We start from the raw sequence: 12,888 nt of genomic DNA, 5'->3' as shown, positions 1-12,888 counted from the left end.
AGGGGATTACATGCAAACGAACATTACCTGCTACCGCGAAGATCATTCACGGGACACCTGAGACGTTTCTGCAGGAATGTCTTAACAAGACCCTTCTGGATTTCCCCACTGGAGGAATCTTGGAATGTGGCAAGTTCTTGAGAAGAGGGAGGGGGGCCATCTGGTCCAAAGCTGTTTCAACAGGTAACCAAACTCAGACTGTGGACCCCTCTTAACAGTGACCTCTTTGAAGACTGACACAAAGGGGCCGTGAGGGCCTCTCAAAACATTTTGGCACCCGAATCCTCACGCCAATTTATCAAAGCAATTCTCTTTATTAAAATACTGTAATTCCCGGCCTACAGCACGCACCTGGTTATAAGCCTCACTCAGTAAATTTGTAAAGGAAATACCATTTGGTACATACATACGCCGCAGATGTGTAAAAGCCGCTAGTCCACACATTGAAACCCACATTGAAACCCACATTGAAACACGAGATATTTACAAAGAAAGACGGTACACAGAGAGTTTAACCGTGCTAATGCTAGCGCAGCCGTGCTAATGCTAATGCTAATGCTAATGCTAGTGCCGGACTAACAGGGCTGGTTAAAAAAAAAAAAAAAACATACCGGTAAAAATGATTGCGACAGCAGTAAGACGGTAGCGCAGCCCTAACAGGGCCGGACCGGTAAAAGTCACTTCCTCGGCGGCACATACATTCCACCGGTCTCACTCTTACCTTTTCCGCTCGGGTGCCCCCTTGCGGCCGTTAGAAAAAATGCACAAATTAGCCGCATCGTCGCATAAACCGCAGGGTTGGAAACGTGTGAAAAACAGTCGCGGCTTATAGGCCGGAAATAACGGTCCAAAACCCTATTTTTTGTTTTTTTACAAGTAGCTTTTCAATCCGGAGGCCCCATAGCTCAGTGGTTAGAGCACTGGTTTGGTAAACCAGGGGTTGTGGCTTCGTATCCCACTGGGGCCTCCACTCCCTGAGAAGGGTTGCGTCAGGAAGGGCATCCGGCGTAAAAATTGTGCCAAACATATATGTACGTTCATCTGAGATGACACGCTGTGGCGACCCCGAAAGGGACAAGCCGAAAGAAACAAGTAGCTTTTCTATGCATTTCAAGGGAAAAAAATGTATTTTTCAATTACCCCAGTCAGAGAATGAATCAAACATTCAAGCATATTTGGGGTGCAGCAATAGATACTTTCCAATGACGTCACGCCAACCACATATTTTTTGTTTACAACGCCATTTTGGACGGCAAGATCGTGTCTACATCATGGCGAGGACGTGATAAGTCTATACTGTAATGTTTTGACTATGGTTATCGTTTGATCTTTTATCTTTAAAGTCATTTGACAAACAAACACTGTAACCAGAGGCGATTGAGCCACTAGTGCTGGAGTGAGGAATAAAGAAAGAACCCATATGTGAAACTCGAGAGCAAGTATCATCTCGTAATTATTAGATTGAGCTAGAGTACTTATCGTATATAGCAAGTGTGGTGTGATTGTGATGACGTCAGTGGGGCGCGACGAGACAGGACGATAAGGAAGTGAGCTAGAGAGCTTGGCGGGGATGTGTGTGTGTGTGTGTGTGGGGGGGGGGGTTTAAAAAAAATCACCCACGTTAAAGAGTACAGTTGGACTCACGTCTACGTTATTCAATAACACGACGGCAAGATCATAACATGGTGTCAGGGTGACGGTAGTATAACTACGAACTCACGGGGGGGTGAACGACAACGAACTGACCACGACGGAGGCGTGCGTTCGGTGTTCCAAGCCCGAGGATGGACCGGGAATCATCCAATTTACCAGATGCGTGGCGGAGATTCAAGCAAGACGCCGAACTCGTGCTCACAGAACCGCTTAAAAACAGATCTGAAGGGGAAAAGTGCAGTTCCTCCTCTTGTGGATCAGAGATAAACGACGGGATGTCGGAAAGAGGTGGACACTGACCGGAGACGAAGATAAATTGCTAAAAACTTGTTACGAAAAATTCTCTGATTACCTCACTCCTAAAGCAAACCCGATATTTGCTAGACATAAGTTACACGAGAAGGCGCAAGGTAGCTGTGAGTCATGTGAGCACTTTGTGACAGAACTCCAGCTGTTGGTTATAGACTGTAACTACACAAAACAGTCTTGAGATGGTCAGAGACCGCATAGTTTTGGCTACCAACTCACCGAGTGTGCGCGAAAAGTTACTCAGCAAGGGGCCGGCGCTCACGCTCGAAAAATAGCCTGCTCCCACGAGTTAGCGAAAGTGCAGCTAAAGGCTATGGCTAGCGACAGCCACGAGGTTCCCGTTATCCACCGCAAACCTGGAAAGCAAAGTTTCACTGCGGGTGCTAGCAGGCGTAGACAGTCCAAAGACCTCCGTAAAGATATGTAACAAGTGTGGAGGATATCACTGTAAATTAGCTGAATGCCCAGCAAAAGGTAAACAACGTGTCAGAACCATTTTTTTTGTCTGTTCATACAAGCATAAGCCACACAATGAAATCTCATGACGAAAAGGCCGTAACACGCTTATAAACAAGCCAATATTCACAAAAAGATCACTAAAAAAACACGAGTTGTATTGTAGTTTTGCCATCCAGAGGGCATCGTAAATAAAAGTCATGTGACTCGTGACGTCACAAGAAAAGTATCTATTGCAAATTCCAATAAGCTTCACAACAGGCTTTGGGTGCCATGTGTTGAACTATGTTGAAGTGAGTTGAAGAGGGATTTATCTTTTTAGCGGAGGAGTGTGTTTCGGATTGCTGTCGTGCTGTGCTTCAGTTCGAGGTCACAAACTGATGGCCCAAGAGTCTCCCTTTTCTGGTCAAATGCAGGAGTCGTAGTTCCACCAATCCACAGCAAGTCAGGCCAGGTCCTGAACAAGCAAAGCAGCCCCAGTGCATCCCACTCTTTGTATTATTATTGATGACCATTTAAAATGCACATTTAATGCTAACTCGGGTTCTAGCTGTCTAATATTTACATTTGCTTGGCAATCATAAAGTCTGGAAACGCTACTCATCATTTGAGAAGGGGGCAAAAACGTTTTTTGGTTTTTTTCCACATCATCCCGCCAAGCAACAAGTGCAAAACAGAGACGTAAACAAAGGCGCCACAGTCACCTGGAGAAATCCACGTCTCGCATCCCAGTTGCATCACGCCGTATTTCTGTCAGCGCCAGCGCGTCGGACGGGAAGCCTACACGAGGCGAGAAAACGGGAGACGGCGAGAGAAGAAGGCGTTAGTTACCGTGAGTCAGCGGAGTGAGTAATAACGCGTTGAGTCTGTGCCGGTTAAATTAGCTCGTGTTGCGTGGCGTCATAACAGATGGAAGGATGAGATGGGATCTTGATAGTGGAAGCCAGGCAGACATTTTTTTAGCGCCATTTTTCAGCAGCATAATGAAATAGCAAATTTAAGACAAACACTATTATAAATCAATCTCAGTCACTGCGATTTGTTCTGAGTAGAAATGCATAGATATTGAAAGGCGTTGCTTATTTTGTGTGTCTTGACCGAGGTTCCCGCGAAGCTGAGCCACTGCGCGATTGCGCACTTGTCGCACTTTCAGCGCACATGAAAACTGATCAAGCCTGACGGAAGCACACTGTCTCTAACAACAAGCTGCTGCTTAGCCTGCTTCCACTTCCTAGTTTACCTGACACCGCCCCCCTCCACTCTTAAAGGGGTACACTCATAATTACGAACAGAACCCACACCCGCTGTGATTGGCTGGCGACCAGTTCAGGGTGTACCCCGCCTCCTGCCCGTTGACAGCTGGGATAGGCTGCGGCACGCCCCGTGACCCTTGTGAGGATACGCGGTAAAGAAAATGGAAGGATGGACACACTAATGTATATCTGCGGGCATGACTGGTGGACTACACCCTTAACTTTATATCTGCGGGCATGATTGACCACACCCGTACATTTTTCCAAATGTGAGTGACTGCTATCTAATAGGGCAGAGATAAAATATCCAAATCTGAATATTTTTTGCAAACATCAGCATTTTGCTGAAGGTGGCGCTCCTAAAAAAAAAAAAAAAAAAAAAAAAATCAGACCTGATTTGAAGTTGATATGCAAGAATAAACGTGGTAAAAGTGTATTTGTGTGATCACTTGTCAGTCATTTTGCGTATATTTTTTAACATGATGGAATGCATTGCATTACGGTGATTTTAATATATGTGGATGTAGATGTATGTTTTTAGTCACCAAATAAATGTTACATATGTTATCTATGTTATTTAATATTTTTCCATACCTACACATATTTATATTTATTTTATATTTTATTCTTTTTATTTTAATTTTATTTTTTTATTGTTATATTTTTATTTATTGTAGTCACACGTTACTCTTACTACAACTATTTCTATGAATATAGATTTTTCCACAATTTTATCTAATTTAATGCACCCAATTTCTTTTATACCACTGGTAATATTTTATGAAATACCTTCGATACTGTTAAGCAATTATTTAGTTTCTTCAATTGCATGCTTTAAATTTTAACCTGTTTAGTCCAAAAAAATTTACTAATTGCAGTTCATTACTTTTTTTAGTTGATAAAATCTGTTGTAGTGTCATTATTTCACATAGAGAAAATATTTTTTTTTTCATGCGTCAATGTAAACGGCAACCAATTTTATTTTGTTTTATAATTATGTTACATAGCATGTCTGGATTTGCTATAATATATTCAATTATTTTCACATGCATCTGTTTTATATTTGAATTATTTCTACATTTAATGCGAACAAAACAGACTTTTTTCATTACAGTGCCATTTACACACACATTAGTTTCATTTGGAGTTTCCTCCTTCTTGTGTCATATAAATATTGTGGCCTATCATCAGCTATTTTTTTTCACTGCTATTGTTATTGTCGACCGAACGAATGTTTTGATTTTTTTTTTTTTTTTATTGAAAGCGGCCCGTCTCGGCCGTCATCCGCTGAGCGAAAGCCTTCGGAATGCACATTGTATGCATTAACAGACGGTGGCGGGCTCTTTTCTCAAGACTCTGCGGTCGTTTCCAGTAAATCTCATCTGCGGACCACATGCTTCGGAGGGGTGAGGGCGAGGACAGCGACGGACGGGGGTTGCTGAGGAAACCCAGAAGCATGCTGGGAAACAAAGTGCTCTGTTAGCCCTTTAATCTCCATTCAGGAACTTGTTTTCTTTTTTCAAACTTGAACCAACCGGAACACTTTGACACCCCCCCCCCCCACCACCACCACCACCACCACAACCCCATCCTGGCATCAGGAATGATTCTCCTGCTTGTTTCCCATGGCTGTCCTTCAACAACAATCCTCTTTGTTCCATTGTAAGGCGGGTGGGAGAGAGAAAGCGCAATAATCACAGGAGGCGAGGTGCGCGGAGGCTAAACTGCGAGCCAGATGTGGCACCGCACGCTTTTTTTTTTTTTTTTTTCTTTGCGCGCAACTGTCAGCAGGCCTGCGTTGCGTCTGATGTTCGGGCGCTCCTTCAATTTACTGCCCTTGATGCGGTCGAGCTCATTTCGGTTCACTCTGCAGCTGGAGACGCAGCTAAACGTGCACGGAGTGACTTAAACGGGAGCCAAACGCAGATTTTCACAGTTGCAGAAGGGCCGAATGGGAGACGCAACCCAACCAAATCCAGCAGAGCACACCCATGCATTTTTTTTTTTTTATTTCTAAGTCCTGGTCTATCCCAGCTAGGGTGAGAGGCCAGGTATAATGTCATCCATCCATCCATTATCTACCACTCTTCCGGGTTGGGTTGCGGGGAAGTAGCTTCAGCAGGTATACCCAGACTTCCCTTTCCCCAGCCACTTCTTCCAGCTCTTCTGGAGGGATCCAGAGGTATTCCCTAAGCCAGCCAAAAGACAGTCTCTCCAGTATGTCCTGGTTCATCCTTGGGGTCTCTTTCCGGTGGGACATGCCCGGAAGACCTCACCAGGGAGGTGTCTGGGAGGGATCTGGATCAGATCCCCCAGCCACCTCATCTGGCTCCTCTCAATGCGGAGGAGTAGCAGCTCGACACTGAGCCGCTCCCTGATGACCGGATTTTCTCACCCTATCTCTAAGGGAGAGCCCGGAGACCCTGCAGAGGAAACTCATTTCGGCCGCTTCTATCCGGGATCTTGTTCTTTCGGTCACGACCCACAGCTCGTGCCCACAAGTGAGGGTAGGAACGTAGATGACTGGAAAATTGAGAGATTCACCTTTCGACTTAGCTCCCTCAACGGACCAAATCAAGCATAGTCTCGGATTTGGAGGTGCTGATTCTCAGGTCACCCTTCTTAAAAAGGGTGACCACCACCCCAGTCTGCCAATCCAGAGGCACTGTCCCCGATGTCCATGCGATGTTGCAGAGGCCTGTCAACCAGGACAGCCCCACAACATTCAGAGCCTTTAGGAACTCCGGGTGAATTTCATCCACCCCCGGGCCCCTGCCACCAAGGAGCTTTTTAACTACCTCGGTGACCTCAACCCGAGAGATAGAAGAGCCCGCCTCAGAGCACCCAGACTCAGCTTCCTCGTGACCTGTGTTGGTCCTATTTCGGTGGGTTTTTACCGAATGGGACACTGAGGCAAAGCCTTGTTCTATCGTTACGCCTCGAATATATCAATTTACCTGGAAGCTAGCGTGAAAGAGTGATCAACTTCCCTCACCTATGGGCACGGGCTGTGGGTCGTGACCAGAAGAACAAGATCCCGGATACAAGCGGCCAAATTGAGTTTCCTCTGCAGGCTCTACCTTAGAGATAGGGTGAGAAGCTCGGTCAACCGGGAGGGGCTCAGTGTCGAGCCGCTGCTCCTCCACATTGAGAGGAGCCAGATGAGGTGGCTGGGGTATCTGATCCGGATAGCTCACTGACGCCTCCCTGGTGAGATGATTTGGGTATGTCCCACCAGAAAGAGGACCCAGGACACGCTGGAGAGACTACGTCTCTCGGCTGGCTTGGGAATGCCTCGGGATCTCTCCGGAAGAGCTGGAAGAAGTGGCTGGGGAAAGGGAAGTCTGGGTATACCTGCTGAAGCTACATCCCCCCCGCGACCCGACCCAGAAAAGCAGTAGAAAATGGATGGATGGATGAACAATTCAGTCTTGTTCTCTTGATCTTAAAAGTCCAGCATTCTGACCTACTTCCATCAGATTCAGGATGAATAGGCGCTATTCTGTATTGTCGACCCCATTTAGCACCTGCAGGAGCGAGGCCCCTTCACATCAAAAGCATTTTTTTTGACCTCACCGACAGGCACGGCGTCAACATTCTTCCCCACCCACACTCGCTCCCCCTTCGACCGGCTGCAAAGGCCCCGTCGAAAGCAGACGCGCGAGTTTCGCTTCCCCGCGTCAGCGCCCGCTCGCTGCCATGGCGCTCGGGCCTTGTTGATACCGGAGGGCGTAAACAGCGGGACGGAGGTGGCGGTCTGAAGGGGATTCTGCGGGCGGAATCGGGGACGTACGGCGCAGACACACGCGCCCCGCCTCGGCGAGGAAACGGGCGACGGGCATCGGAGGGGATTAGCGTCGCTGGGAGGACACGTGTTCGACTTTCCGGCGCATTTGTCAACTGTGAGGCAAAAAAATTGCCGAGTCATCGCATGACTATGCAGGGTTGTCGCGACAATAATATGATCGGTCATGTCAAAAATGCAAGTCAAAATTTGTTACACCTGAATAAACAAAAACAAGAACTCCCGTCGGGTCAAACGGTGAACTATAATTTCACTGTTTTCCTTTCATAATCTATAGTTTTGTTTTTTTTTTATAGTATTTACATCCCGACATGCACAGGATGTACACTGTTGTCATCTTTTGTGGCGCATTCACGAGCAGCTTTCCGGATCACCGAGGGCCAGAACGAGCCGAGGGTAGGCACTTCAAAATAGAAGGCGCTGGAAATTAAGACATGCGTCCTGGCACAACAGCCGACGAGTGGGTTGCAAATAACACGTGCGCGTGTAACTATCACTCTCCGCGTTGTATTTTGCGGTAATCTGTTGTTGTTATTGTTTGCTTAATATAGCCTTAAATTGCAGACCGCCACTTTTTTTTCTCCTCTCCCTTTCTTTCACCGCCCCTGCATTGGAGCGGCTTCCTTGGGTCATCATCTTCCCCGATCCTTCTTTTACTTGATAGTGCCGTTCAGCGGGCGTCGAACGGCGACATAATGAGAGAGAACATGAGGCTGTTGTGATGCTTGAAAAACCGCACGGGCCCCGAAGGGAGCAAAAACAAAAAGGGCGGGGGGGGGGGGGGAATGGGGGGGGGCAGGGCCTGTCAGGGTAACAACAACAACAACATGCATCAAATCCACTTGTGCCCTCATTACAGAAGCAGATATGAAACAGGCCTGAGTGTCATTTTTGCGGAAAGTCATTTCCGGGCGACTACCAGTGCACCGGGTTTTTGTTTTTCCTGGACGGGAACGCTTACCACCTCCACTGAGGCTCCTTTGGGTCACCTCCTTTATTTCGTTTGGTGTCCTCCAAACTTTTTAAAATTCTTTATATGAAAAATGATGACGGCAAAACAGTTTCCATCTTCAGCGTTTTCACTAAAAAGTTTACCTATTCGCTGTTTTTGTGCTCGGGCGAGAGACACGTCTCATACAAAAGTAGTACTTTGGCGCCGACCATAGCTGTGTCTAATAAATAAAACTACTTGACGCCACCGATACGTAATTACAAATCTCAACTACTTGTGGATTTTCAATATATTTTTTTGGCAGGGTTTGCTCCTCTGCTAATAGTTCCACTGGATTTTTTAATTTGGACGTAAAACTAACCCCTTACGAATGATATTCAGTTTTGTTTAAAACCAAAGTTGTAGTTCTCAATTCACTGCAATTTGCTGAGGGTTCACCAGACTACGACCAAAATTTCCGCCCTATAAGCCGCGACTTTTTTCCACACGCTTTCAACCCTGCAGTTTATGCTAATTTGTGCATTTTTTATCACGGCCGCAAGAGGGCACTCGAGCGGGAAAAGGTAAAAGTGAGATCGGTGGAATATATGTGCCGAGGAAGTGACTTTTACCAGGATGTTTTTTTAACCGGCCCTGTTCGCGCTGTGCTAGCATTAGCACTGTGCTAGCAACGTTTTCCTGCTGGTTTACTGCCATGTCTCAGTGATTTTTACCAGTATGTTTTTTTTATTAACCGGTCCTGTTAGTGGTGTGCTACCGTGTTCCTACTGTGTAGCTACCGTGGATGTTTTTTTATTATTATTTTTTTTTTTTTACAAGCCCTGTTTGTGCAACCGTGTTGTTGCTATGCTAAGCTAAGGTATTAAAACTTCAAAAACTCTTTCTGTGTACCGTCTTTCTTTGTAAATATCGAGTGTTTCAATGTTCACAGGTGCGGCGTATGTATGTACCAAATGGTATTTCCTTTACAAATGTACTCGGTGAGGCTTATAATCAAGTGCGCTCTTTCGGCCGGAAATTACGGTAGTTGAATTTTAGAATACTGAACCATGAACACGCGGGGGGGATTACTGTCCGATGAAGGGCGAAACTGATCCAAGTGGACATTTTGTGTGTTGCTGGAGTTTACATTCAGACAAACAGTGATGAGGGATGCTGGCTCAGCGCATAAGCCACAGCGCCTCGCCTCTCTGGCCGGCTCAGCACTTTTTGGACATCCTGTATATCTGGCCAATCACATGCCACTCATTCCACATTGGCACGCGCCATCCAACTGATTGAACGCTCACTGTCCACTTCATGAGGTCCATCTCGTGAAGGCCAACACAAGAACTGCGGGTCCATCTGCATACATTCGGGTGGGAAACCCTCGTTTATTTCACCGGTTGAATTTAGAAAGTGAAATGTTGTGTGTATTTCAGTAACATTTGGTATGATATCGCAATTATTACTCATTTGAACGTAAATGAGTTTTACACCTTAAAATATTGAAAATATATTTCATTTATTCAGTTTTACTGGTTTAGACTGAATTACTACATACAGAATGAAATATTTTATTCATTTCCAGCCATCTTTTCTCTTTCTCTTCCGGTTATTCATTTTTAATCTTTTTAATTACTGTATACCCCCCCCCCCCCAAAAAAAAAAAAAACCCTCAAATCTCAAGTAGTCAGGAGAATATTACATTCTTCTCAATTATATTTTTCTGTTTTAATGAATCTGTATTATAGATGCGTTTTGGTTTTGACTTAAGTGAAATTATTGAACTTTTCTAAGATATTATAATTCAGAGGTGCCCAGCTAAATCTTGTACTGTAATATTTGTTTTAGCAATTAATTTTATCAATCAAGCAAAGCAAAGAAAATTCAAAGAAAAAAATCTGACTCAATGTGCTTTACGTGATTAAAAGCATTCAAATACAAAAAATGAAAATATTTGAAAATAAAGAGTACAATTAAAACTAATTTTACTGCAAGAAATATCACTAAAAACTGAAAGTGAAAGTAAAACAGAAAAACAGAACAGAAAAAAGTGTTTTATTTGATTATTTGATTTTCATCTGAAATTGATGTATTTTGAAATGTATTTATCTCAACTAATAATTTATTTTTAATAAAATGAAACAGTTCCTTAAAATGTAAATATGTACAGTATTTTCTTTTTGAAAATCTTGATTTTAATTAAATTAATTTTATTAAATATAAAAATGAGAATAAATTTCAATTTTTAATGAAAACTTTTAAAAAATATAACATGTTGCTCCTTTTAAGAATGAAATGTGGATTTTGAGAACAAATGTTTGCCCATCCCTGCTCTAATGGAAATGCGCTGAAAAGTTAAGAAACAATTGACAATAACGTACTGCCAGTGGGGAGAAAATAAAAATGATAGATGATAGAGAATGATAGAGATATAGAACCGTGAAAAGGTTTGTAATGTGCCTGCTGCACGGACATATCGGGCCAATAGGTGGCCACTCTCTTGCCTACGCCCCAGTGGCCCGCAAATGCAACGGCTCGAAAAACCCAGAAACATCTGGACGCGAGGGAGACTCGCTCAAAGGCCGCAACGCAGCTGCAGACGGGACCCACCCGGCACGGTTCGCTCCACCGGCGGGGACGACAGACGTCTTTGATAAATGTAGTGAGCCGGTGCCTGCCTGAGCTCCGCCGCCTCGGGACCCCAATCTTTAGTTTACAGTCCTGCCAGTAAAAAAGACATCAATCCTCTCTGTAGTCACATAAACAACACTGCGACTTCCCATTATGGTTTCCTTTGGTAGGAACAAGCCCTCAAGTGGTGATCTGCACTAAGATAACACTTGTTCGTGTGTTTCATTAGCAGCACACATATTCACACAGTGACTGAACTAGTATGTCACTATGAATTTATGCAAAGTATTTTATGATTATTTTTTTTTTTATCTGGGACGAGTGAAGCACCAGGGAGAAGAGATAGCGAGGGTGGGCGACTTCAAATACTTGGGGTCAACAATACAGAGCAATGGAGAGTGTGGTAAGGAAGTGAAGAAACGGGTTCAGGCGGGGTGGAACAGTTGGCGGAAGGTGTCTGGTGTTCTATGTGACAGAAGAGTCTCCGCTAGGATGAAGGGCAAAGTTTATAAAACAGAGGTGAGGCCGGCCATGATGTACAGATTAGAGATGGTGACACTGAAGAAACAACAGGGAGCAGAACTGGAGGTGGCAGAAATGAAGATGTCGAGGTTCTCGCCCGGAGTGAGCAGATTGGATAGGGTTAGGAATGCGCTAATTAGAGGGACAGCCAAATTTGGATGTTTTGGAGACGAGACACTGGAGCGATTCACAGCCGAGTGTGAAGCGGGTTGGATGAGAATCAGCACCTCCAAATCTGAGACTATGGTCCTCATTCGGAAAAGGGTGGCGTGCCCTCTCTGGGTCAGGGATGAGATCCTGCCCCAAGTGGAGGAGTTCAAGTATCTTGGGGTCTTGTACATGAGTGAGGGAAGAATGGAGCGGGAGATCGACAGACAGATCGGTGCAGCGTCTGCAGTGATGCAGACTTTGTATCGGTCCGTTGTGGTAATGAGGGAGCTAAGTCGAAAGGTGAAAGGTGAATTTACCAGTCGATCTACCTACCTACCCTCACCTATGGGCATGAGCTGTGGGTCGTGACCGAAAGAACAGGATCCCGGATACAAGCAGCCGAAATGACCTTCCTCCGCAGGGTGTCCGGACTCTCCCTTAGAGATAGGGTGAGAAGTTCGGTCATCCGGGAGGGGCTCAGTGTCGAGCCGCTGCTCCTCCGCATTGAGAGGAGCCAGATGAGGTGGCTGGGGCATCTGATTCAGATGCCTCCTGGACGCCTCCCAGGTGAGGTGTTCCGGGCACGTCCCACCGGAAAGAGAGCCCAAGGACGACCCAGGACACGCTGGAGAGACTATGTCTCTCAGCTAGTTTGGGAATGCCTCTGGATCCCTCCGGAAGAGCTGGAAGAAGTGGCTGGGGAAAGGGAAGTTCTGGTATCCCTGCTGAAGCTACTTCACCCGCGACCCGACCCGGAAAAGTGGTAGATAAATGGATGGATGGTTAGAGAGAGCAGACTTCAATGGTTTGGGCACGTACAGAGGCTGGAGAGCGAGTATATTGGTAGAAGGATGCTGAGGATGGAGCTGCCGGGCAAAAGAGCGAGAGGGAGACCAAAGAAAAGGTTGACGGATGTTTTGAACGAGGACATGAAGACTGTGGGAGTTAGAGAGGAAGATGCATGAGATGGGCCTAGATGGAAAAAGATGACACGCTGTGGGGACCCCATAACGGGACAAGCCGAAAGGAAAAGAAGAAGATTTTATGACGACAAACGTTCTGCTCACGCTTCCTCAGGCTTTATACAAACACAAGCTGGATAAAATGAAGGGTTGAGGGTTCTACTTGGCGCTCTGGCCTAAATTTTCAGCAGTCTTCTAACTCAACATGTT

The 12,888-nt window shown here is 45.5% G+C and overlaps 1 protein-coding gene across 5 annotated transcripts in view; it reads right to left on the bottom strand.

Moving 5' to 3' along the window:
- LOC133493493 (mis18-binding protein 1-like) overlaps positions 1 to 12,888 on the bottom strand; it is a 47,484-nt gene that overhangs the window by 12,295 nt on the left and 22,301 nt on the right. For 2 of the 5 annotated variants that reach the window (XM_061806917.1, XM_061806919.1), the window contains exon 3: positions 3,123 to 3,198. The exons of 1 other annotated variant lie outside the window; for it this stretch is intronic. The gene's annotated coding sequence lies outside the window, so the exon portion shown is untranslated. Of the gene's footprint in view, positions 1 to 27; positions 168 to 3,122; positions 3,199 to 12,888 lie in introns of those variants that run through there. 2 more of the 5 variants (XM_061806916.1, XM_061806918.1) reach the window with 2 other exon arrangements.

The sequence above is a fragment of the Syngnathoides biaculeatus genome, chromosome 20 (assembly GCF_019802595.1).
Source record: "Syngnathoides biaculeatus isolate LvHL_M chromosome 20, ASM1980259v1, whole genome shotgun sequence".
Taxonomy (NCBI): domain Eukaryota; kingdom Metazoa; phylum Chordata; class Actinopteri; order Syngnathiformes; family Syngnathidae; genus Syngnathoides; species Syngnathoides biaculeatus.
The sequence above is the reverse complement of the archived record's forward strand: the minus strand, read 5'-3'. Positions and strand labels throughout refer to the sequence as shown.